Source organism: Spea bombifrons, chromosome 9 (genome assembly GCF_027358695.1).
Source record: "Spea bombifrons isolate aSpeBom1 chromosome 9, aSpeBom1.2.pri, whole genome shotgun sequence".
NCBI classification, from domain to species: domain Eukaryota; kingdom Metazoa; phylum Chordata; class Amphibia; order Anura; family Pelobatidae; genus Spea; species Spea bombifrons.
Window position 1 is genome coordinate 42,476,075 of NC_071095.1, and position 23,908 is coordinate 42,499,982.

Genomic DNA, 23,908 nt, shown 5'->3' on the forward strand with positions numbered 1-23,908 from the left:
GGACGCATGTCTTTTTTCAGCCTATATAACTATGTAACTATGTAACACAGTCTGCGCAGCACTCTCTCCATGTCGCCCTTGTGTCCCTTCCTCCCATCAAACAGTTCTGCTGCTCATAGATCCTCCTCTTCCTCTTGTTCCCTTGATACAACTGTTTCTTTGCCTCCCTGTTTCATTCCCCTTTTGTATGCTTCTCTCTTTGCTTAATTCCATAAGTTTTGCGACACCCCCAACTAAATAATTCAGACATCTGCTTCAGTCCTCTAATACCTAGCCGCCTAGAAGGTTTAAGGAAGACGCTCTCTTTTGCCACTTGTTTCACCAATCATTACTTTTACCAACCCATACTGACCGCCCCTTGCCCATTCTCCCCTCCTTATTTAACATGGCATTGCTAGAACGTCGCTGGTGTGAGGACAAGCCACTTGAACTTATGGGCCTTATGGTGGAAGACCAATGCCTTAACCGCTACTCCAAATCAGAGGTACAGGTTACCCATTTGAAAACGCATAAAAACCCTGGTATGTATCAACTCTCTCTCTATAACGTTCTTTATAATCGAAAATTATACACTCTTAAAAATGTCTTATGAAGTGTTCCGTAGTGCAGGTGTAATAGCCAGTTCATGCGTTAAAATTGCATGATTTTGTCAAAGGGATTTGGGTCGCTCTGCCAGCATCAGCCAATGGAACCATGCACCTCTCATACCTTGGAGTCAGACCTTCAGGGTGGTTGGGGGTTATTCAAATCTTACTGGAATGTGGCTTCCCTTTCGTGCTAACCTTTATTTCTTTTTCCTCTTTCGCGATCAATGCAGGAAGAGCTGCTACGTCGATTTGGAACAACTGTCGTGCCCTGGAGAACCTGCTCAAAATCCTTTGGCAGCGCACAGGTTGATGAGAAGCTGGATGAGAAAATCATCTATGAAGCGCATTAGGCTTGTCAGACCAGCATGCTATAAATTGGTCCTCCACAGTCTACGTACCATGAGTAAAAATGTTACAAATGCTAAAATGTTAGATTTGATTTTCAGGGAGCAGGGATAGTGAACAGGTTGGAAAGATAAGATAGAGGCAGCACCCGTTCTTGTTGTTGGTAGTAAAGTGGTGTTTTTTTGTTCCATGTTGATGGCCACAAAACACCCCCACGTCTGAGGGCTCAGCTAACAGCACAGACCTGTGGGATAAAACAAGCAGTGTGTCCTGCATCAATTGTCTATTTTGTCACATTAACGGCTCAGTGGAGCTTGCTATCCCAGTTTGGAGTTAACGGAAGTATGGAAAATGCTACACCCAATCACAAATGGAGTCTTGCTGAGCCAATAGAGATGCAACTCCCACCTAGGAAGTGACTTGACATGGCATGTTAAGGAACCTCCCTTTTTTTTTATCTTTTATGGAAATAAAATCAATTATTTAAGTGTGTGGGGGGCGTGGCTTGGATGGCGGCTGAGTAAGACTTGCGGTGTGGGAGCTCCTCCAACTCCTAAGCTATATTCAACCGATTTTGGCAGTTACCGGGATATTATCCACGAAGCTACTATTACCCACAGCGGGCATTATGTCGGCGAGCAAGACCAAGTCATCGGCGGGCTCTGTTCCGGCTTTTTTTGAGCCCAAACCCAGACGTCGGGCCTCTTCCCGCGCTTTACCTACCATCCGCGACGACGCGGAAGATTCCGATGCTTCACAAGGCCCAGACGCTGGCCCCTTACCTCACTTACCTTCGCCTCCTCCGAGTGATCCAGGCGACGGCGTTTTAACCGTCACCGCCATGAAACGGCTTCTGGACGAGATGCGCTGCAATTTTAAATCGGACATGGCGGAGGCTTTATCTAAACTCCACGTGGATCTCCAAGAGCTTGGCGCTCGCATGTCCCACTTAGAGGACAAAATGGAAGAATTTTCTTCGGCACATAACACAGTGGCTGATGCGTGCACCTCTTTACGAGACGAGATTGACACGCTTAAACATAAATTTGGCGACCTGGAAGACCGAAACAATCTCCGCATTAGAGGCATCACCGAGGACATCACCACGGACAAGCTACGTACTTACACCACCAGTCTTATCCAAACTATCCTGAACCTCCCGTCTTCTGAAGATGTCCGCATCGACAGAATACACAGGCTACCTCGCCCGAAAATGGTGAAGGGGTCTCCACCTAGAGATGTGATACTACGCATTCATTGTTTTCTTCTGTGTGCTGTAGCTCAGTTAATTGAGGGGAGTGGTTACCTAGCTTCACCTGTGTGGGGTTATCTATATAAAGCCCCAAGTAACTCACAGAGCTTGCTCACTTGAGTTGCTTCTGCACTGAGATAGTCTCTTTTCAAGTAGGCTATTTTAAGTAGGAGTTAAAAAGAAACAGGAGTTCCCTTGGAGGAGTACAACTGGTGGAAAAAGCGTTATTTGGTTGCATTCAATTACTCAGTCATCTGTCTTGGGTGCTTTATTTTTGGTGTTTTTTTTTCTTCTGTGTGCTGTAGCTCAGTTAATTGAGGGGAGTGGTTACCTAGCTTCACCTGTGTGGGGTTGTCTATATAAAGCCCCAAGTAACTCACAGAGCTTGCTCACTTGAGTTGCTTCTGCATTGAGAGTCTCTTTTCAAGTAGGCTATTTTAAGTAGGAGTTAAAAAGAAACAGGAGTTTCCTTGGAGGAGTACAACTGGTGGAAAAAGCGTTATTTGGTTGCATTCAATTACTCAGTCATCTGTCTTGGGTGCTTTATTTTTGGTGTTTTTTTTTCTTCTGTGTGCTGTAGCTCAGTTAATTGAGGGGAGTGGTTACCTAGCTTCACCTGTGTGGGGTTGTCTATATAAAGCCCCAAGTAACTCACAGAGCTTGCTCACTTGAGTTGCTTCTGCATTGAGATAGTCTCTTTTCAAGTAGGCTATTTTAAGTAGGAGTTAAAAAGAAACAGGAGTTGGAAAGAGAAACAGGGGTTCCACAAGGTACTGTATTTATACTGCTTTATATTTTTTACTTTTAACTGTTGTTTTAACGGGTGTTCTTGTTTAACTGTTATTTTGTAGGTTCTCATTTATTTTATTTCTTTTCTTATACTTGATTATGAGTATGGTTATGGGAGTTAGCAAGATTGATGATCTGACTCAATGCACATCTTGTTTCATGTATGCATTCCTGGATGAATCCGTCCAGGGTCCATACCTCTGTGGCAGGTGTGAGCAAGTGGCTTCTCTGGAAGCTCATATTAGAGATCTGGAGAAGCAAATTGAAACTTTGAGAGAGATAGACAATCTTGAAAGGAGTCTGCTGCTCACTGAGCAGAGTTTAGTGGGTGCAGGTAGTGAAGAGGGAGGAGATAAGGCAGCTGGGGAACAGGCATGTAGCTGGGTCACAGTTACACATGGTGGTAGAGGGGGAGGAAAGAGGAAAGGTTTAGCTAGTCCTGACCTTGTGCAGCCTAACAGATTTGCCCGCTTGAGTGAAGATGTTGGGTGCATCAGCTCAGGAGTAGCTATACTGGAGGAAGCTGTTCCTTCTAACAGCCGAGGGAACAGCCCCTCTAGTATGAGTGGGGTTGAGAGCGTAGGAAAGGCTAGACAGGTTGTGGTGGTAGGGGACTCTATTATTAAGAGAGTAGATAGGGTAATCTGCCGCTCTGATAAGCTCAACCGGACAGTTTGCTGTCTCCCGGGTGCTCGGGTCCGGCATGTTGCTGACAGAGTGGATGGATTATTGGGAGGGGCTGGGGAAGACCCGGCTGTCATGGTCCATATTGGTACCAATGACAAAGTCAGTGGAAAATGGAAGGTCCTAAAGAATGATTTCAGGGAATTAGGAGATAAATTGAAGAAAAGGACCTCCAAGGTAGTATTTTCAGAAATATTACCTGTGCCACGCGCAACAGTAGAAAGGCAGCGGGAGATCAGGGAGGTAAATGTGTGGCTAAAGTCATGGTGTAGGAAGGAGGGTTTTGGCTTTCTAGAGCACTGGGCTGATTTTGCGCTTGGGTACAATCTTTATAGCGGTGATGGATTGCACCTAAATGGAAGAGGGTCTGTTGTGCTAGGGGAGAGGATGGCTGGAAGGCTGGAGGAGCTTTTAAACTAGTGATAGGGGGGGGAGGGACACAGAGATCTTGAAAATGGAGATAGTGCAGAAAGGAGTGGGGCTTCAGATCAGAACAAGGGGGGTGGAGATGGGGGGAGGGGCAAGATCAGAACAGAGGAGGTATGTATTAATAAAAATTCTCATAAAATTCAAGAGACTCAGGGTAATATTAAATGTATGCTTGCTAATGCAAGGAGCCTAAATAACAAAATGGGAGAACTAGCGGCAATAGCATACACTAACCAATATGATATAATAGGGATAACAGAAACATGGTGGGATGAGACCCATGACTGGGCAGTTAACTTAAAAGGTTATACATTATATAGGAAGGACAGAAAAAGCAGGAAGGGAGGAGGAGTATGCTTGTATGTTAGCAACGAGCTAAAGTCAAATATTAAGCATCTTGAAGGCGACAAGGGATTTGTGGAAGCTTTATGGGTAGATATCAACTTGGGGCAAAAAAAAGGAAAAGAACTACTGGTTGGGATATGTTATAAACCACCTAATGTTAATAATGATGAGGAAGAGCAGTTGTTAGAACAAATTGAGAAAGCTGCACATCTGGGTAACGCGTTAATTATTGGAGATTTTAATTACCCGGACATAAATTGGGATAGAGAGACTAGTAGTTCTGCAAGGGGATCCAGATTTTTGAACCTGTTAAATGACTCCTTCATGTCACAACTGGTACAAGCACCAACTAGAAAGGATTCTTGTTTGGATTTGGTGATAACAAACAATGTTGATCTTGTGTCTAACATTCACAATATGGTCTCTTTTGAAATGAACTCAAAAAAGAAATTGCCCATGGGGAATACTAAAACGTATAAGTTTAAGAAGGCCAATTTCAATAAGATAAGGGCAGCTTTACAACTTATTGACTGGCAAAAACTCTTCAGGGATAAAAATACTGAGGAAAAATGGAGTATTTTCAAACAAATATTAGCAGGGTACACTTCTCAGTATGTACTACTAGGAAACAAATATAAAAGAAACAAATTGAAACCGATGTGGCTTAGTGGGGTCGTTAAGCAGGAAATTAAAAATAAGAAAATGGCTTTTACAGCATTTAAATCGGACGAATCAGAGGCATCCTATATAAGATATAAGGAAGCCAATAAAGCATGCAAAAAAGTGATTAGATGGGCTAAACTAGAAAACGAGAGGGTGATTGCCAAAGAGAGCAAAACTAACCCCAAAAAATTATTTAAGTACATAAATTCTAAAAAAACAAAGAATGAAAACATAGGTTCATTAAAAACAGAGAGGGGAGTGTTGGTTAAGGAGGACCAGGAAAAAGCAGAAACTTTAAATAACTATTTTTCCTCAGTATATGTTATGGAGGAACCTATGGCAATGGATATACATAGGACCACTGAGAAAAATTTTCAGTCAAACTGTGAGTGGATGGCCCAGGACAAGGTGCTGCAGCAACTAAAGAAAATTAATGTTAACAAGGCTCCAGGGCCTGACGGTATTCACCCACGAGTACTTAAGGAGCTGTGTCAGGAAATAAGTGAACCTCTGTTTCTAATCTTTCGGGATTCTTTTCTTTCAGGAATTGTACCAGAGGATTGGAGGAAGGCAGATGTGGTTCCTATTTTCAAAAAGGGTTCCAACTCTGTGCCCGGAAATTATAGACCTGTGAGCCTAACTTCCGTTGCTGGGAAAGTATTTGAAGGGCTGTTTAGGGATAATATTCAAGAATTCCTTGGGAAGAATAGTATTATTAGCATAAATCAGCATGGTTTTATGAAACATAGGTCCTGTCAAACTAATTTAATTGCATTCTACGAAGAAGTAAGTAGAAGTGTAGATCAGGGTGTTGCAGTGGATGTAATCTACTTGGATTTTGCCAAGGCGTTTGACACGGTTCCACACAATAGGTTAGTATTCAAACTGAAAGAAATTGGCCTAGATGCAAATTCTTGTTCTTGGGTAGAACATTGGCTTAGAGGTAGAGAACAGAGAGTTGTTATAAATGGTAAATTTTCAAGCTGGTCAAAAGTGGTAAGTGGTGTCCCTCAGGGTTCTGTTCTGGGACCAATTTTATTCAACATATTTATAAATGACCTGGCAGTAGGCATTGAAAGTCATGTTTCTGTGTTTGCAGATGACACAAAACTAGGTAAAGTTATACAGGGCGAGCAGGATATTACTGTGCTGCAGAGGGATCTAGATAGACTGGGGGACTGGGCACTCAAATGGCAGATGAAATTCAATGTAGATAAATGTAAAGTTATGCACTTCGGGGTAGCAAATGCACAAGCAACCTACACCCTAAACGGTAGTGAATTAGGGGTAATGACAAATGAGAAGGATTTGGGAATTGTTATAGACAACAAACTCGGCAACAATGTGCAGTGTCAGTCTGCGGTTGCTAAGGCCAGTAAGGTATTGTCGTGTATAAAAAGGGGCATCAAGTCGCGTAATAAAGATATAATTTTGCCTCTGTATAAATCAATGGTAAGGCCGCACCTTGAATATGCTGTGCAATTTTGGGCACCTTTTCTAAAGAAGGATATCATAGCACTAGAAAGGGTGCAGAGGCGGGCTACAAAATTAATAAAAGGAATGGAGCACTATAGTTATGAAGAAAGGTTAACTAATTTAAATCTGTTTAGTTTAGAAAAACGTCGCCTCAGAGGGGATATGATAACGTTATATAAATATATTCGGGGCCAATACAAACCATTGTGTGGAAATCTGTTCATAAACAGGACTATGCATAGGACACGCGGTCATGCGTTTAGACTGGAAGAAAGGAGATTTAGACTAAAGCAGAGGAAAGGGTTTTTTACAGTAAGGACAATAAGGATGTGGAATTCTCTGCCTGCAGAGGTAGTTTTATCAGAGTCTGTACAGACGTTTAAACTGCAACTGGATGGATACCTGGAAAAACATAATATTCGGGGATATAATCTTTAATTATGGGGAAACAGCTTATTGATCCAAGGAGAAATCTGACTGCCATTTTGGGGTCAAGAAGGAATTTTTTTCCCTGGTTAGTGCAAAATTGGAAAGAGCGAAGCCGGGGTTTTTTTGCCTTCTTTTGGATCAACAGCAACAAATTAACAGATATAGGAAAGGCTGAACTTGATGGACGCACGTCTTTTTTCAGCCTATGTAACTATGTAACTATGATTTGAAGGAGCAACTCATGTTGAAGGTGCGTCACAAGCAAGATTTACCGGCTCAATACTCACACCTGCAATTTTTTCAAGACCTGTCGCAGCATACATTACATCAACGGAGGGCCTTCTCCTCCGTCACCTCCACTCTCCGGGCACACAAGATTCCCTACCACTGGGGCTTCCCCACGCGCATCAACCTTTCCAAGGATGGAGTGGCTCTCTCCATTGCTTCACCATTGGAGGGCCTGCAGCTTCTTTCGGACTGGGGACTTGCCATTCCATCGCAGGATTCGTCATCACCGCGCACCGCCAGGACCCGCTCACCTGTTCCTGCATCCTCTCCGAAACACCTCCAGCTGGAGTGGGATACAGTCCCCACCAAGTCGCCTGCTTCACTCACCTGATCTCTCCGCCGCCGGTATCCTTTTTCTGGTGACTGCCTAACTATTCGCATCACACACCATTCATACACGTTAGACTTTCTTTTTTTCTTTTTCACACCACGACGTACATTGACGTTTTTGATTTTTTCACATTATTAGTATAACTACGTCTCGGCTCTTTGGAGTTGGGGGTTCTCCTTCGCCGTTCCAGGGGTTTCCCTTCCCCTCTCGGTGGGTACCATGTTACGGTACACCTGGACGGGGTTCCCTCCCCGTGTGGCGCCCATACACGTCCTGGGCAGCCAACTGCTTTTCGGCTACGCATCGTTTTTTCTTTTTTATGTTCCCACGTTATGTTTTCAGTTTTTATTGTTCATGTCCTGATGGCGGTAACTTTTTGTTTTAAATTCGCTCTACATCATACATTTATACTTCGGTTGTCATACTCTGGAGTGTCGTCTCTGCATTCTGCACATGTTGCGGTCTGTACACACCATTTTCTTTTTTACAATTGTGTTTCTGGTATGTGGTCCTTACTTTTTTTGTTTGTTTTGTTTTGGGCATTGGACGCGGCTCTCCCATGTTGTATTGCCTTCTCTGGGGGTCTCCACCGTCTTCCACTGTACACTACACGATTTCACTTTAAGACTTCACTTTTTTTGCTCATCCTTTTATCCTCCCCTTAATGTCATCTCTTAAGTTATTATCCATAAATGCTAATGGCCTTAACACCCCTCACAAGAGGAGGATGTTATTCTCCGAAGCAAAAAAGGCCCACGCCCAAATTTTATGTGTGCAAGAGACCCATTTAAAACGCTCAAAGCCTGCTCACATATACTCTAAAGATTTTCCATGGCAATATCACTCCATGGCCTCATCTTGTAGGGCTGGGGTTTCAATTCTTGTCTCCCGACATGTATCTTTTCAACTACTGGACCAGATGGTGGACCCCCAGGGATGGTTTTTATTCCTCAACTGCATCATCAACACAGTCACTTACACATTGGTTGCTTTCTATACACCTAATACCTCTCAATTACTTTTCAGAAGTTACTCCGCAAAGTCACTTCCTTTAAGAAAGGTTCCCTTATTTTATGTGGCGATCTCAATGCCGTATTTGACCCCAAGTTGGATGCCTCAACTCCCCCGTCGGGCACTTATGGTAAACGTATACGTTCCCTGGCTGCGGCTCTTACCTCCACCTTGCATTCCTATCAGTTATATGATGTGTGGCGTTTGTTTCACCCTTCGGAAAGGGATTACTCCTTCTTCTCTGCATTACACAAATCATACACGAGGATAGATGTTATTTTGGTTGACAAGTTTCTTTTACAATCGATTCGGGACTGCTCTTTAGATGTTATTAGTTGGTCGGACCATGCCCCATTATGTTTGTCTTTTAGTAATCCTCACCCTTTCCGGGGCAAAGGTTCCTGGCGCCTCAACAACTCTCTGCTCTCCGACCCGGCTATAGTTGTGCAAATTCATTCACAGCTAGAATTATATTTTCAGGAAAACCAAGATTCGGTCTCTTCGATTGAATCACTGTGGAACGCACACAAAGCTGTTGTCAGGGGCAAGTTTATATCTCTAGCGTCCCATCTTAAGCGTGAGAGGGAGAAGGAGGGGGATAAACATTCCCTTCTCCTCCAGTTATATGAATTGGAAAGGCTTAACAAACAAGTTTCCTCTCCTCAATTAATTTCAGGCATTCAACAGGTTAAATCTAGGTTGGCGGCAATACAAGCTCAATTGACAGCCAAAATGCTCCTTTCCCTTCGCCAACGCTTTTACTTTAAGGGCAACAAAGCTGACACGATGCTGGCGAATAAGCTCCGGCATGTGACGGCCCTGTCTCGTCCCCGATTTATTTTCTCGGCCTCGGGTTCCACTCTAAAGAATCCTTCCCATATAGCTGAGGAATTTGCTTCTTACTATGCTTCTCTTTACAATCTTTCTGACGACGCGCACACTCCCCAACCTACTCATGACGTCATTAACCGGTACTTAGATTCATTGACTCTCCCCACACTCACTGCCAACATGATCCAAATCTTAGAATCCCCATTGGATATTGATGAGATTCAGGCTACTGTCTCTCAGATCAAAGCTAAGTCTGCCCCTGGTCCGGATGGTTTCTCTAGCCATTGTTACAAGACTTTTTTTCCGATTTTGGGGCCGCACATTCTAAAACTTTTTCGTTCTTTCATGTCCACTGGCACTATCCCGACAGAAAACTTGCATGCCCACATAGTGACATTGCCTAAACCGGGTAAATCCCCTGACAGATGCGCACACTTTCGTCCGATTTCCCTCCTTACTACGGATGTTAAGCTTTATGACAAAATTATTGCTAATCGACTTTCCTTACTCTTACCTTCCCTCCTCCATACTGACCAAGTAGGCTTTGTTCGACACCGACAAGCAGTGGACAATACCCGTAAATTTTTGACATTATCTTGGGACGCAGCACGCACCTCTAATCCTGGTCTTTTTATTTCTTTTGATGCAGAAAAGGCCTTTGACCGTTTACATTGGGTTTTTCTTTCATCGGTTCTTAGTAAATTTGATTTTCCTCCATCTGTGATTCGCACTATCATGGCCTTGTATTCTACGCCTTCAGCGTCTGTTAATTTTTCTGGTTTTCTCTCTGCTCCTTTCTCTATTTCCAATGGGACGAGGCAGGGCTGTCCCCTTTCCCCACTGCTCTACACCCTGGCTTTGGAGCCTTTGGCCCAAAAGATACGATCCGATCCTCTTATCTGGTTTTTTAGGCCGCAACGGTGATTCCTCTGTTCTTGGTTTGTTTGCGGATGACATATTGGCGGCGATTACAAATCCTTCCTCCTCACTGACCGCACTGCTGGAGCAATTTGATAGTTATGCCCGAGTTTCCTACCACAAGCTCAATCTTAGTAAAACGCAGGCTATGCCTTTAAACTTACCCTTTTCACTCTCTCATTCCCTTCGCTCTTCATATGCATTCGACTGGCGGAAAGATTATATCTCTTATCTAGGGATTAAACTCCCTAAAAATCTGGCTAAGCCTAATACTTTTAATGCATTTCAGACATGGAAATCTATTCAAGGTGAGCTCCAGGCTTGGCGTTCGTTCGACCTCTCCTGGATGGGCAGGATAGCCTCAGTCAAAATGATGATCCTTCCCAGGTTGTTATGTCTTCAGAGCAGTCCCGATCGTTATCCTGCATAGTTTTTTTACACAAGTACAACACATTTTGAACGACTTTATTAATAACGGGGGGAGGTCGAGGGTTTTGAGACAAGCTTTTTTTACGCCGCGTTTTAAAGGTGGTCTGGGGGCGCCCAATATTGAGGCGTACTATAGGGCCTCTATCTTATCCCAGGCGGTTCTCTTTCACTCCAGGGAGGATATTCCTAGTTGGGTGCCTCGAGAAAACTCCATGTTAGCCCCACTTTCAGTGAGTCAACTCCTATGGCTACCCTCTCGTCTTCGCCCTATACTTCCCCCTCTTCCTCCCACCACTACATGCACGTTCCATGTCTGGTCTGCAGTGTCGCGGTTCCTGCCTGCCTTATCCTCCATCACGAAGGCCACTCCGCTAACTTCACTCATGTGCCTCATCCCAGACCTAGACATACACAATTGGAATTTTTCGCATCCCCTTCGTATTGGAGACTTATTCCATCAACAGGACATGTGTACATTCACTGACATCCACACACGATTGTCCATTCCGTCACGTGATTTTTATAAATATCTTCAAATTAGACATCTACTAACCTCCCGCTCTAAATCTCCCCTAGTTGATATTGTTTCATCTCATCCTATAGTTCGATTATGCGGTAGATCCTCTCCGAAAAGAGGTATGTTGTCTATTTGCTATTCTGCACTCATCTCCCGTATGTGGGACCACAAGCTTCCTCATATGTTTGCCTGGGAGAAGGAACTTGGTTCTTCCTTTCCACTGGAAAGGTGGCTGGCATCTGAGGAGGCTATGAGGGGAGTCACACACTGCACTAACCACCTCGAACTGCAGAAAAAAATTGTTTGCAGGTGGTATCTCACTCCGCTTCGCCTTTCCCATTTATTTCCTTCCAGTTCCCCTACGTGTTGGAAGGGATGCCAGGATGTTGGCTCTATGCTACATGTCTGGTGGTCGTGCCCCCCTATTATGTCTACCTGGCAAAAAATATTTACGTTCATCTCCTCCTCATTGGGTGTGCGCCTTCCTCTCGAACCTGAGATAGCTATTTTACATATGTTCCCAGACTATGTGGATTCTCCCTCCCGTAAACTTATTATCCATATTTTTTTGGCCATGAAATCCCTCATAGCTCGTAATTGGAAATCTCGTACTACACCTCAGGTGTCGGACATTCACGCAATACTGGAGAGAGTCCATGTTATGGAAAAAATTTCTTTTATTAATGAGCTACAGCTTCCTTTGTACGATAAAATATGGTCCCCTTGGCTCCAATACAGGTCGGAACCTTGTTGGCGTTCTTAACGTGTCATTTGTTGGGGTTTGCTGTGGAGAGTCGCGTCCAGCCTGCAATATTTTGTATAATTTCTTTATTGTGTGTATTGACGAAACTGTATCATGATTTGGTGGCCGTCATCTGCCTGCTGCTAGTGCCTCTCTCGATCCGCATTTGTCATGCTCCTTTATTGTGTACACCTTATCTGCATATCACTCGAACGCACCACCTGCCATTGGGACGTTTTCTTTTCTTTTTATTTTTTTTTCCTTTTTCAGTTTTTGACTGCTGTCTTATGTTTCCAACATGGTTCTATTTTCTTCATATGTGTGGGATAGCGCCGTCTTCTCGCTCGTTACAATGTACCGATTACTTTTCTGTACTGGCAATATCTGCTTGATTTCACCGATCTGTTCCATCGACCTTGTGTCGCGAGTGCTATGTTGTAACCACTTCGCTTTCCATGCATTTTGGTATGAAACAAACAACTATAAAATAATAAAAATTTTAAGTTCAAAAAAAATTATTTAAGTGTGTGTGTATTATTATTATTTTATATTCCTTTGGTATGTAGCCTTCTGCTTTCCCTCCTCCAGTGTGAGGATTCATGGACTGTTGTACAAAAGCAAACATAGGGGTTTAATTTGAGTGAATTTGCAGCTCTGGACAAGATAGTCCTGGCTATTTGTGGATTGTTGCTATAACAGACCACCTCAATATCAGAAGCACGTCTATGGCAGAGACCTGATTTAAACTCCTTGACTTTGCTATACATTCTAATTGCCGAATTATTAATACGTTTCTGCAGCGTAAAGAGCTTGGCTGGCCCTGTATAATGCATAGCTAAGTCAATGAGATGTCGCTGAAAAATCCCTGACCATTTAATTATGCACTATACAGGAGAAGCAGTATGGGCAATATGGACTCTCCCGTCAACCCTATTTCCAGGGAATACTCTCCAATTAAGGAAGTGACTGCTGGAGACTTTCTCTCGCTTGATGAGCCAAGACAGGCTTATCTTAGTCAAGCAGTAGCTGCCCCTCAGCCCTAGCGACCTGAATGGTGGGTGGTGTCACCTGTCCAGGGCTGACCAATCAGAGAGAGGGAAACCTGGGCCAGCTGCTGATTGGTTGCTAGAGTCAGCTGACTAGGCTCAGCCAATCAGGGGCTGCCCCTCAGCCCTAGCCTCCTGATTGGTGGGCGGTGTCACCTGACCAGGGCTGACCAATCAGAGAGAGGGAGGTAAGATGGTCCGTAGTTGGGCAAGCATTTGCAAAACCACCGTTATGTGTGGCCACAGAGTGTGGAACCAGCCTTTGAGTGAGCCTTTCAACGAGTGAGTATGAACATGTAGGTTTATTTTTATTAAGTACCAACACAGTCTGCGCAGCACTCTCTCCATGTCTCCCTTCTGTCCCTTCCTCCCATCAAACAGTTCTGCTGCTCATAGACCCCCCTCTTCCTCTTGTTCCCTTGATACAACTGTTTCTTTGCCTCCCTGTTTCATTCATCTTTTGTATGCTTCTCTCTTTGCTTAATTCTGTATGTTTTGCGACCACCCCCCCCTAAATAATTCAGTCATCTGCTTCAGTCCTCTAATACCTCGCCGCCTAGAAGGTTTAAGGAAGACGCTCTCTTTTGCCACTTGTTTCACCAATCGTTACTTTTACCAACCCATACTGACCGCCCCTTGCCCATTCTCCCCTCCTTATTTAACATGGTATTGCCAATTTAGTAACATCCCCTCCCTCTCTGTCCTTTCTTTCTTCCATTAACGGTCTGATCTCAGTGGCCATGTTACAGCTAAATGCACTACCAGCCTAAAATTGTCAGGTCCCTTACCCTTGTTAAAATCTTTGATTCCATAGGAACCATTCAGCCCATCTAGTCTGCCCATGTAAAGACTCTGACTTTAATCCAAGTCCTTGATCTCGTTTAAGAGTTGGAGGTCTGCTGTGGAAGCTACATGGACACCACATATGGCTGAAAATATGAAAAAACGTAGACCGTGGACCTTATGATTTTGCCAAAAAATAATTTTTTTTTTTTAAAACACTCAAAACATTTAGGAAATAATTCATTTAGCATCTCACATAACATCCAAGTTAAAAGGAAAGGTTTTGGACGCCAGCTATGGAAGCTACATAGGACACATCCTCTTTACTGGATAAACAGTTGTCAGTGGTCCAAGCGAAAAATAGAGCAGTACTTTTTGTCACCACTGAGAGGTACAGAAATGACTACAGAATTAAGTTTGTATCATAATATGGTGTTTTTTCCATGAAGATCAGGAAGATCATTAATAAAAATTGGAATATTCTGTCTTCCAGTTATCCAGTTGTTCCCGGGTTTGGCCAAAAACCATTTATGGTGTTTAAGAGATGCCCTTCACTAAAGGATAAATTGGTACACACTCAGCTTTCTGTGGAACCCTCTACTTCGACATCTAAGGTTGGGAATTTTCCCTTTTTTAATTGTAGTTCTTGTCACTCGATGATACAGGGCTCTGTTGTGCATCATCCACATGGAGGAAGAAAATACACTGTTAATCAGTATGTGACATGTAACGCTTCTTATGTGGTATATCTCCTGAAATGTCCTTGTGGTCTTTTGTATGTTGGGCAGACTACTCAGAGAATGAGAGAGAGATTTTCAAAGCATAAGTCTACCATCAGGACTGGGTTACTTGAATTACCAGTCCTGGCTCATTTCTCTGAGTCCCGCCACAACATTGCACAACTGAAATATCAGATTATTCAACAGATTCCAGAAAATTTAAGAAGGGGAGATCGACTTAAAAAACTGCTTTACCGTGAAGCATTTTGGATTAGAGAGCTGAATACTCTTAGTCCAAAAGGGTTAAATTTTGATTATGATGTGACATCTCTCATTTGAATAGTGATGAGTTTTATATTTTTTAGTGAACCTTTGATATTTTTGATAGTAATTAACTTAACCTTTTTATGTTTTTCGCAGATTCTTTGAAAATTGGTGCTGGTTCACTTTTAGAACTTCACACACTCATCTTCGAGCAATAATATGCAGGTGTTCTACTTTTCCATTTAGTATTAAGATTTCTTATACACTTTTATTGAAACAATTTTATAAGTTTTAATTTTATACACTTGCCAAATTTGGTTCACTTTAATAGACTGTCACTTTAAATGTGTAACATAGTACACATTATCACTTTATATGTATGATGTAATATAGGGATATTAAGAGGTATAAGAGGACACATGTCTAGCTATTTATATTTGTCTTTGACATGATTCTTACACTTTTATATATATGTGATTTAATATCATTTTCCAATATTTTTTTGTAGACAATATTATACTCCTTAATTAATTGTATTTTTTGACAAACTGCACTTTTTTACTTTTTTAAATTCAGATGCTTAATATTTTAATACACTTAAATTTGCACTTTGTTCAGAATATGGACTAATTTGGGTATAGGGCAGTATGCTATGTGCTTAAAACTTTAATTGCATATTTGCTTGTAGTATTTCTTTTTCTTTTTTTCTCCCCATTTTACTTTATTGTTGTGGCTCTTTAATGTTATTAAATGATTGTGTCTAGATTATATGTACTTAGTCGTCCTGATGACCGTTCTTCCCATACACGTTCTTCCCCTTTTTGGGAGATTTGATGACATATGTTTTTAGGCAATACCATCCTGAATGTTCCTAATCTTGTCTGATCTCGTCTGATCTCAGAAGCTAAGCAGGATTGGAACTGGTTAGCACCTGGATGGGAGACCGCTTGGGAATATCTAATCTTTTTTTTTTTTTTTTTTTTGGCGTGATGTCATCATGCAATCATATGGTTTGGTCTGGTCACATGATCAGAAATTGGCAGAAGGGCAACAGGAAGAGATTAAGCTATGGAGACACAAGGTATTTACTTAGGATTTGATTAATATGTGCTATTAATGTCTGATTATTTGTAATATACTGTATAATGTAGATGTAAACATTTTAATTATTTGATGTTTTTAAATTACTTGCTAATTGTTTGCATTACTTGGTGTGACTTTTTACTGAACCTGATTGGATTGTATAGAATTATACTCAATACTTAAGGGTCTGATTTGGAGTGAAGTGTTAGCTTGACAAAGGCCCTGTTTGGCCAAAATGTTGCTTTTGTTTGTTCTCGCTTAATAAAGTGTCCTAGAGTGTCTGGGACACCAGATATGGCTGAAAATCTGAAAAAACTTAGACCCCGGACCTTAAGATTTTGCCAAAAAAATAAATTTTTTAAAAAACGCTCAAAACCTTTAGGAAATTATTCCTTTAGCATCCAGCATAACATCCTAGTTAAAAGGAATGGTATTGGAGGCCTGCTGTGGAAGCTACATGGGACACCAGATATGGCTGAAAATATGAAAAAACTTAGACCGCGGACCTTAAGTTTTTGCCAAAAAATGAAAAATTTTAAAAACACTCAAAACCTTTAGGAAATTATTCCTTTAGCATCCAGCATAACATCCTAGTTAACAGGAATGGTATTGGAGGCCTGCTGTGGAAGCTACATGGGACACCAGATATGGCTGAAAATATGAAAAAACTTAGACCGCGGACCTTAAGTTTTTGCCAAAAAATGAAAAATTTAAAAAACACTCAAAACCTTTAGGAAATTATTCCTTTACCATCCAGCATAATATCCTAGTTAAAAGGAATGGTATTGGAGGCCTGCTGCGGAAGCTACATGGGACACCAGATATGGCTGAAAATATGAAAACTTAGACCGCGGACCTTAAGTTTTTGCCAAAAAATGAAAAATTTAAAAAACACTCAAAACCTTTAGGAAATTATTCCTTTAGCATCCAGCATAACATCCTAGTTAAAAGGAATGGTATTGGAGGCCTGCTGCGGAAGCTACATGGGACACCAGATATTGCTGAAAATATGAAAAAACTTAGACCGCGGACCTTAAGTTTTTGCCAAAAAATGACAAATTTTAAAAACACTCAAAACCTTTAGGAAATTATTCCTTTAGCATCCAGCATAACATCCTAGTTAAAAGGAATGGTATTGGAGGCCTGCTGTGAAAGCTACATGGGACACCAGATATGGCTGAAAATATGAAAAAACTTAGACCGCGGACCTTAAGTTTTTGCCAAAAAATTTTAAAAACCCTCAAAACCTTTAGGAAATTATTCCTTTAGCATCCAGCATAACATCCTAGTTAAAAGGAATGGTATTGGAGGCCTGCTGTGGAAGCTACATGGGACACCAGATATGGCTGAAAATATGGAAAAACTTAGACCGCGGACCCTAAGTTTTTGCCAAAAAATGAAAAATTTTAAAAACACTCAAAACCTTTAGGCTAGATTTCCATTTGGTTTTTTTTTTGCTAAAAACGCCTATAAAAACGCCAATAGCGCCACCTGGCGTTTTTTTGTGAAAAACGGCTGCAGCCAGATGTTAGCTGTAATTCAATAGGAAATCGCAAAATGCCATTTCCACTTGGCGTTTTTCTGTTTGGCGTTTTTTCAGTCCTCTTTGGCGTTTTTCTGCTTTTTTGGGCTCTGTGGCAGTTTTTCAAAATTGCAGCATGTTGACACTCTGGCGTTTTTTGCAAGAAATCTTGGCTTTTTTTCTCCAATAGAAGTCTATGGGAGAGAAAAAACGCCATGAAAAAGCCATGTGGGTTTATTGCCTTGGCGTTTTTTATGGCGTTTTTTCCACAGTTACAATGCAGAGGATGGACCCAGTATCTGTGTGTCCTACGAGAAATAGGCTGAAAACAAACAGTTTCACACAAAACAAAGTCCTGGACTGGTTCATATTGAATTTTACACCATTTGGAACAAACATGCCATTACAAACAAACATACGCGACTGGATCCTGCGTGCCAAAAGCAACAGCAAACAATTTGCACCATCATTTGGGGCCAATCATCCCAGAGGAGCACACATTCGGAATAAAGCATGCCTTACAAACCACAGAAAAGAGACAAAAGGGTCTACCAAGTAAATGACATCAGGAGAGGGCAGATACTTGCCATTTATCCTAATCCCTTTTAGCTGGGTGAAACTTCTAACTTGTAAAGGCTGGAAAAACTGCCTAAGGTCAAAAAAAGCAATTTCCACAGAAAGGCTAAAACGCCAGAAAAAACTGCAGAAAAAACGCCAAAACGCAGGTAAATGCAGCGGCAGTTTTCTTGGCAGTTTTCCTGGCGTTTTTCATCAAGAAAAAAACGCCGGACAAAAACCCAAGTGGAAACCTAGCCTAAGGAAATTATTCCTTTAGCATCCAGCATAACATCCTAGTTAAAAGGAATGGTATTGGAGGCCTGCTGCGGAAGCTACATGGGACACCAGATATGGCTGAAAATATGAAAAAACTTAGACCGCGGACCTTAAGTTTTTGCCAAAAAATGGAAAATTTTAAAAACACTCAAAACCTTTAGGAAATTATTCCTTTAGCATCCAGCATAACATCCTAGTTAAAAGGAATGGTATTGGAGGCCTGCTGCGGAAGCTACATGGGACACCAGATATGGCTGAAAATATGAAAAAACTTAGACCGCGGACCTTAAGTTTTTGCCAAAAAATGGAAAATTTTAAAAACACTCAAAACCTTTAGGAAATTATTCCTTTAGCATCCAGCATAACATCCTAGTTAAAAGGAATGGTATTGGAGGCCTGCTGCGGAAGCTACATGGGACACCAGATATGGCTGAAAATATGAAAACTTAGACCGCGGACCTTAAGTTTTTGCCAAAAAATGAAAAATTTTAAAAACACTCAAAACCTTTAGGAAATTATTCCTTTAGCATCCAGCATAACATCCTAGTTAAAAGAAATGGTATTGGAGGCCTGCTGTGGAAGCTACATGGGACACCAGATATGGCTGAAAATATGAAAAAACTTAGACCGCGGACCTTAAGTTTTTGCCAAAAAATGAAAAATTTAAAAAACACTCAAAACCTTTAGGAAATTATTCCTTTAGCATCCAGCATAACATCCTAGTTAAAAGGAATGGTATTGGAGGCCTGCTGCGGAAGCTACATGGGACACCAGATATTGCTGAAAATATGAAAAAACTTAGACCGCGGACCTTAAGTTTTTGCCAAAAAATGAAAAATTTTAAAAACACTCAAAACCTTTAGGAAATTATTCCTTTAGCATCCAGCATAACATCCTAGTTAAAAGGAATGGTATTGGAGGCCTGCTGTGAAAGCTACATGGGACACCAGATATGGCTGAAAATATGAAAAAACTTAGACCGCGGACCTTAAGTTTTTGCCAAAAAATGACAAATTTTTAAAACTCAAAACCTTTAGGAAATTATTCCTTTAGCATCCAGCATAACATCCTAGTTAAAAGGAATGGTATTGGAGGCCTGCTGCAAAAGCTACATTGGACATCAGATATGGCTGAAAATATGAAAAAACTTAGACCGCGGACCTTAAGTTTTTGCCAAAAAATGAAAAATTTTAAAAACACTCAAAACCTTTAGGAAATTATTCCTTTAGCATCCAGCATAACATCCTAGTTAAAAGGAATGGTATTGGAGGCCTGCTGCGGAAGCTACATGGGACACCAGATATGGCTGAAAATAGGAAAAAACTTAGACCGCGGACCTTAAGTTTTTGCCAAAAAATGAAAAATTTTAAAAACACTCAAAACCTTTAGAAAATTATTCCTTTAGCATCCAGCATAACATCCTAGTTAAAAGGAATGGTATTGGAGGCCTGCTGTGGAAGCTACATGGGACACCAGATATGGCTGAAAATATGAAAAAACTTAGACCGCAGACCTTAAATTTTTGCCAAAAAATAAAAAATTTAAAAAACACTCAAAACCTTTAGGAAATTATTCCTTTAGCATCCAGCATAACATCCTAGTTAAAAGGAATGGTATTGGAGGCCTGCTGCGGAAGCTACATGGGACACCAGATATGGCTGAAAATATGAAAAAACTTAGACCGCCGACCTTAAGTTTTTGCCAAAAAATGAAAAATTTTAAAAACACTCAAAACCTTTAGGAAATTATTCCTTTACCATCCAGCATAACATCCTAGTTAAAAGGAATGGTATTGGAGGCCTGCTGTGGAAGCTACATGGGACACCAGATATGGCTGAAAATATGAAAAAACTTAGACCGCGGACCTTAAGTTTTTGCCAAAAAATGAAAAATTTTAAAAACACTCAAAACCTTTAGGAAATTATTCCTTTAGCATCCAGCATAACATCCTAGTTAAAAGGAATGGTATTGGAGGCCTGCTGTGGAAGCTACATGGGACACCAGATATGGCTGAAAATATGAAAAAACTTAGACCGCGGACCTTAAGTTTTTGCCAAAAAATGAAAAATTTTAAAAACACTCAAAACCTTTAGGAAATTATTCCTTTAGCATCCAGCATAACATCCTAGTTAAAAGGAATGGTATTGGAGGCCTGCTGCGGAAGCTACATGGGACACCAGATATGGCTGAAAATATGAAAAAACTTAGACCGCGGACCTTAAGTTTTTGCCAAAAAATGAAAAATTTTAAAAACACTCAAAACCTTTAGGAAATTATTCCTTTAGCATCCAGCATAACATCCTAGTTAAAAGGAATGGTATTGGAGGCCTGCTGTGGAAGGTACATGGGACACCAGATATGGCTGAAAATATGAAAAAACTTAGACCGCGGACCTTAAGTTTTTGCCAAAAAATGAAAAATTTTAAAAACACTCAAAACCTTCAGGAAATTATTCCTTTAGCATCCAGCATAACATCCTAGTTAAAAGGAATGGTATTGGAGGCCTGCTGCGGAAGCTACATGGGACACCAGATATAGCTGAAAATAGGAAAAAACTTAGACCGCGGACCTTAAGTTTTTGCCAAAAAATGAAAAATTTTAAAAACACTCAAAACCTTTAGGAAATTATTCCTTTAGCATCCAGCATAACATCCTAGTTAAAAGGAATGGTATTGGAGGCCTGCTGTGGAAGCTACATGGGACACCAGATATGGCTGAAAATATGAAAAAACTTAGACCGCGGACCTTAAGTTTTTGCCAAAAAATGAAAAATTTTAAAAACACTCAAAACCTTTAGGAAATTATTCCTTTAGCATCCAGCATAACATCCTAGTTAAAAGGAATGGTATTGGAGGCCTGCTGCGGAAGCTACATGGGACACCAGATATGGCTGAAAATATGAAAAAACTTAGACCGCGGACCTTAAGTTTTTGCCAAAAAATGAAAAATTTTAAAAACACTCAAAACCTTTAGGAAATTATTCCTTTAGCATCCAGCATAACATCCTAGTTAAAAGGAATGGTATTGGAGGCCTGCTGTGGAAGGTACATGGGACACCAGATATGGCTGAAAATATGAAAAAACTTAGACCGCGGACCTTAAGTTTTTGCCAAAAAATGAAAAATTTTAAAAACACTCAAAACCTTCAGGAAATTATTCCTTTAGCATCCAGCATAACATCCTAGTTAAAAGGAATGGTATTGGAGGCCTGCTGCGGAAGCTACATGGGACACCAGATATAGCTGAAAATAGGAAAAAACTTAGACCGCGAACCTTAAGTTTTTGCCAAAAAATGAAAAATTTTAAAAACACTCAAAATCTTTAGGAAATTATTCCTTTAGCATCCAGCATAACATCCTAGTTAAAAGGAATGGTATTGGAGGCCTGCTGCGGAAGCTACATGGGACACCAGATATGGCTGAAAATATGAAAACTTAGACCGCGGACCTTAAGTTTTTGCCAAAAAATGAAAAATTTTAAAAACACTCAAAACCTTTAGGAAATTATTCCTTTAGCATCCAGCATAACATCCTAGTTAAAAGGAATGGTATTGGAGGCCTGCTGCGGAAGCTACATGGGACACCAGATATGGCTGAAAATATGAAAAAACTTAGACCGCGGACCTTAAGTTTTTGCCAAAAAATGAAAAATTTTAAAAACACTCAAAACCTTTAGGAAATTATTCCTTTAGCATCCAGCATAACATCCTAGTTAAAAGGAATAGTATTGGAGGCCAGCTGCGGAAGCTACATGGGACACCAGATATGGCTGAAAATATGAAAAAACTTAGACCGCGGACCCTAAGTTTTTGCCAAAAAATGAAAAATTTTAAAAACACTCAAAACCTTTAGGAAATTATTCCTTTAGCATCCAGCATAACATCCTAGTTAAAAGGAATGGTATTGGAGGCCTGCTGTGGAAGCTACATGGGACACCAGATATGGCTGAAAATATGAAAAAACTTAGACCGCGGACCTTAAGTTTTTGCCAAAAAATGAAAAATTTTAAAAACACTCAAAACCTTTAGGAAATTATTCCTTTAGCATCCAGCATAACATCCTAGTTAAAATGAATGGTATTGGAGGCCTGCTGTGGAAGCTACATGGGACACGAGATATGGCTGAAAATATGAAAAAACTTAGACCGCGGACCTTAAGTTTTTGCCAAAAAATGAAAAATTTTAAAAACACTCAAAACCTTTAGGAAATTATTCCTTTAGCATCCAGCATAACATCCTAGTTAAAAGGAATGGTATTGGAGGCCTGCTGTGGAAGCTACATGGGAGACCAGATATGGCTGAAAATATGAAAAAACTTAGTCCGCGGACCTTTAGTGTTTTGCCAAAAAATGAAAAATTTAAAAAACACTCAAAACCTTTAGGAAATTATTCCTTTAGCATCCAGCATAACATCCTAGTTAAAAGGAATGGTATTGGAGGCCTGCTGCGGAAGCTACATGGGACACCAGATATGGCTGAAAATATGAAAAAACTTAGACCGCGGACCTTAAGTTTTTGCCAAAAAATGAAAAATTTTAAAAACACTCAAAACCTTTAGGAAATTATTCCTTTAGCATCCAGCATAACATCCTAGTTAAAATGAATGGTATTGGAGGCCTGCTGTGGAAGGTACATGGGACACCAGATATGGCTGAAAATATGAAAAAACTTAGACCGCGGACCTTAAGTTTTTGCCAAAAAATGAAAAATTTAAAAAACACTCAAAACCTTTAGGAAATTATTCCTTTAGCATCCAGCATAACATCCTAGTTAAAAGGAATGGTATTGGAGGCCAGCTGCAGAAGCTACATGGGACACCAGATATGGCTAAAAATAGGAAAAAACTTAGACTGCGGACCTTAAGTTTTTGCCAAAAAATGAAAAATTTTAAAAACACCCAAAACCTTTAGGAAATTATTCCTTTAGCATCCAGCATAACATCCTAGTTAAAAGGAATGGTATTGGAGGCCTGCTGCGGAAGCTACATGGGACACCAGATATGGCTGAAAATATGAAAAAACTTAGACCGCGGACCTTAAGTTTTTGCCAAAAAATGAAAAATTTTAAAAACACTCAAAACCTTTAGGAAATTATTCCTTTAGCATCCAGCATAACATCCTAGTTAAAAGGAATGGTATTGGAGGCCTGCTGCGGAAGCTACATGGGACACCAGATATGGCTGAAAATAGGAAAAAACTTAGACCGCGAACCTTAAGTTTTTGCCAAAAAATGAAAAATTTTAAAAACACTCAAAACCTTTAGGAAATTATTCCTTTAGCATCCAGCATAACATCCTAGTTAAAAGGAATGGTATTGGAGGCCTGCTGCGGAAGCTACATGGGACACCAGATATGGCTGAAAATATGAAAAAACTTAGACCGCCGACCTTAAGTTTTTGCCAAAAAATGAAAAATTTTAAAAACACTCAAAACCTTTAGGAAATTATTCCTTTAGCATCCAGCATAACATCCTAGTTAAAAGGAATGGTATTGGAGGCCTGCTGTGGAAGCTACATGGGACACCAGATATGGCTGAAAATAGGAAAAAACTTAGACCGCGGACCTTAAGTTTTTGCCAAAAAATGAAAAATTTT

At 40.8% G+C, this 23,908-nt stretch overlaps 1 long non-coding RNA gene across 2 annotated transcripts in view; it reads left to right on the forward strand.

The window, feature by feature from the left end:
* LOC128505197 (uncharacterized) overlaps positions 1-1,355 on the forward strand; it is a 1,733-nt gene extending 378 nt beyond the window's left edge. For both annotated transcript variants that reach the window (XR_008355547.1, XR_008355546.1), the window contains exons 2-3: positions 818-1,045; positions 1,170-1,355. This is a non-coding gene — a long non-coding RNA (uncharacterized LOC128505197). The remainder of the gene's footprint in view (positions 1-817; positions 1,046-1,169) is intronic.
* Positions 1,356-23,908: the final 22,553 nt, after the last annotated feature.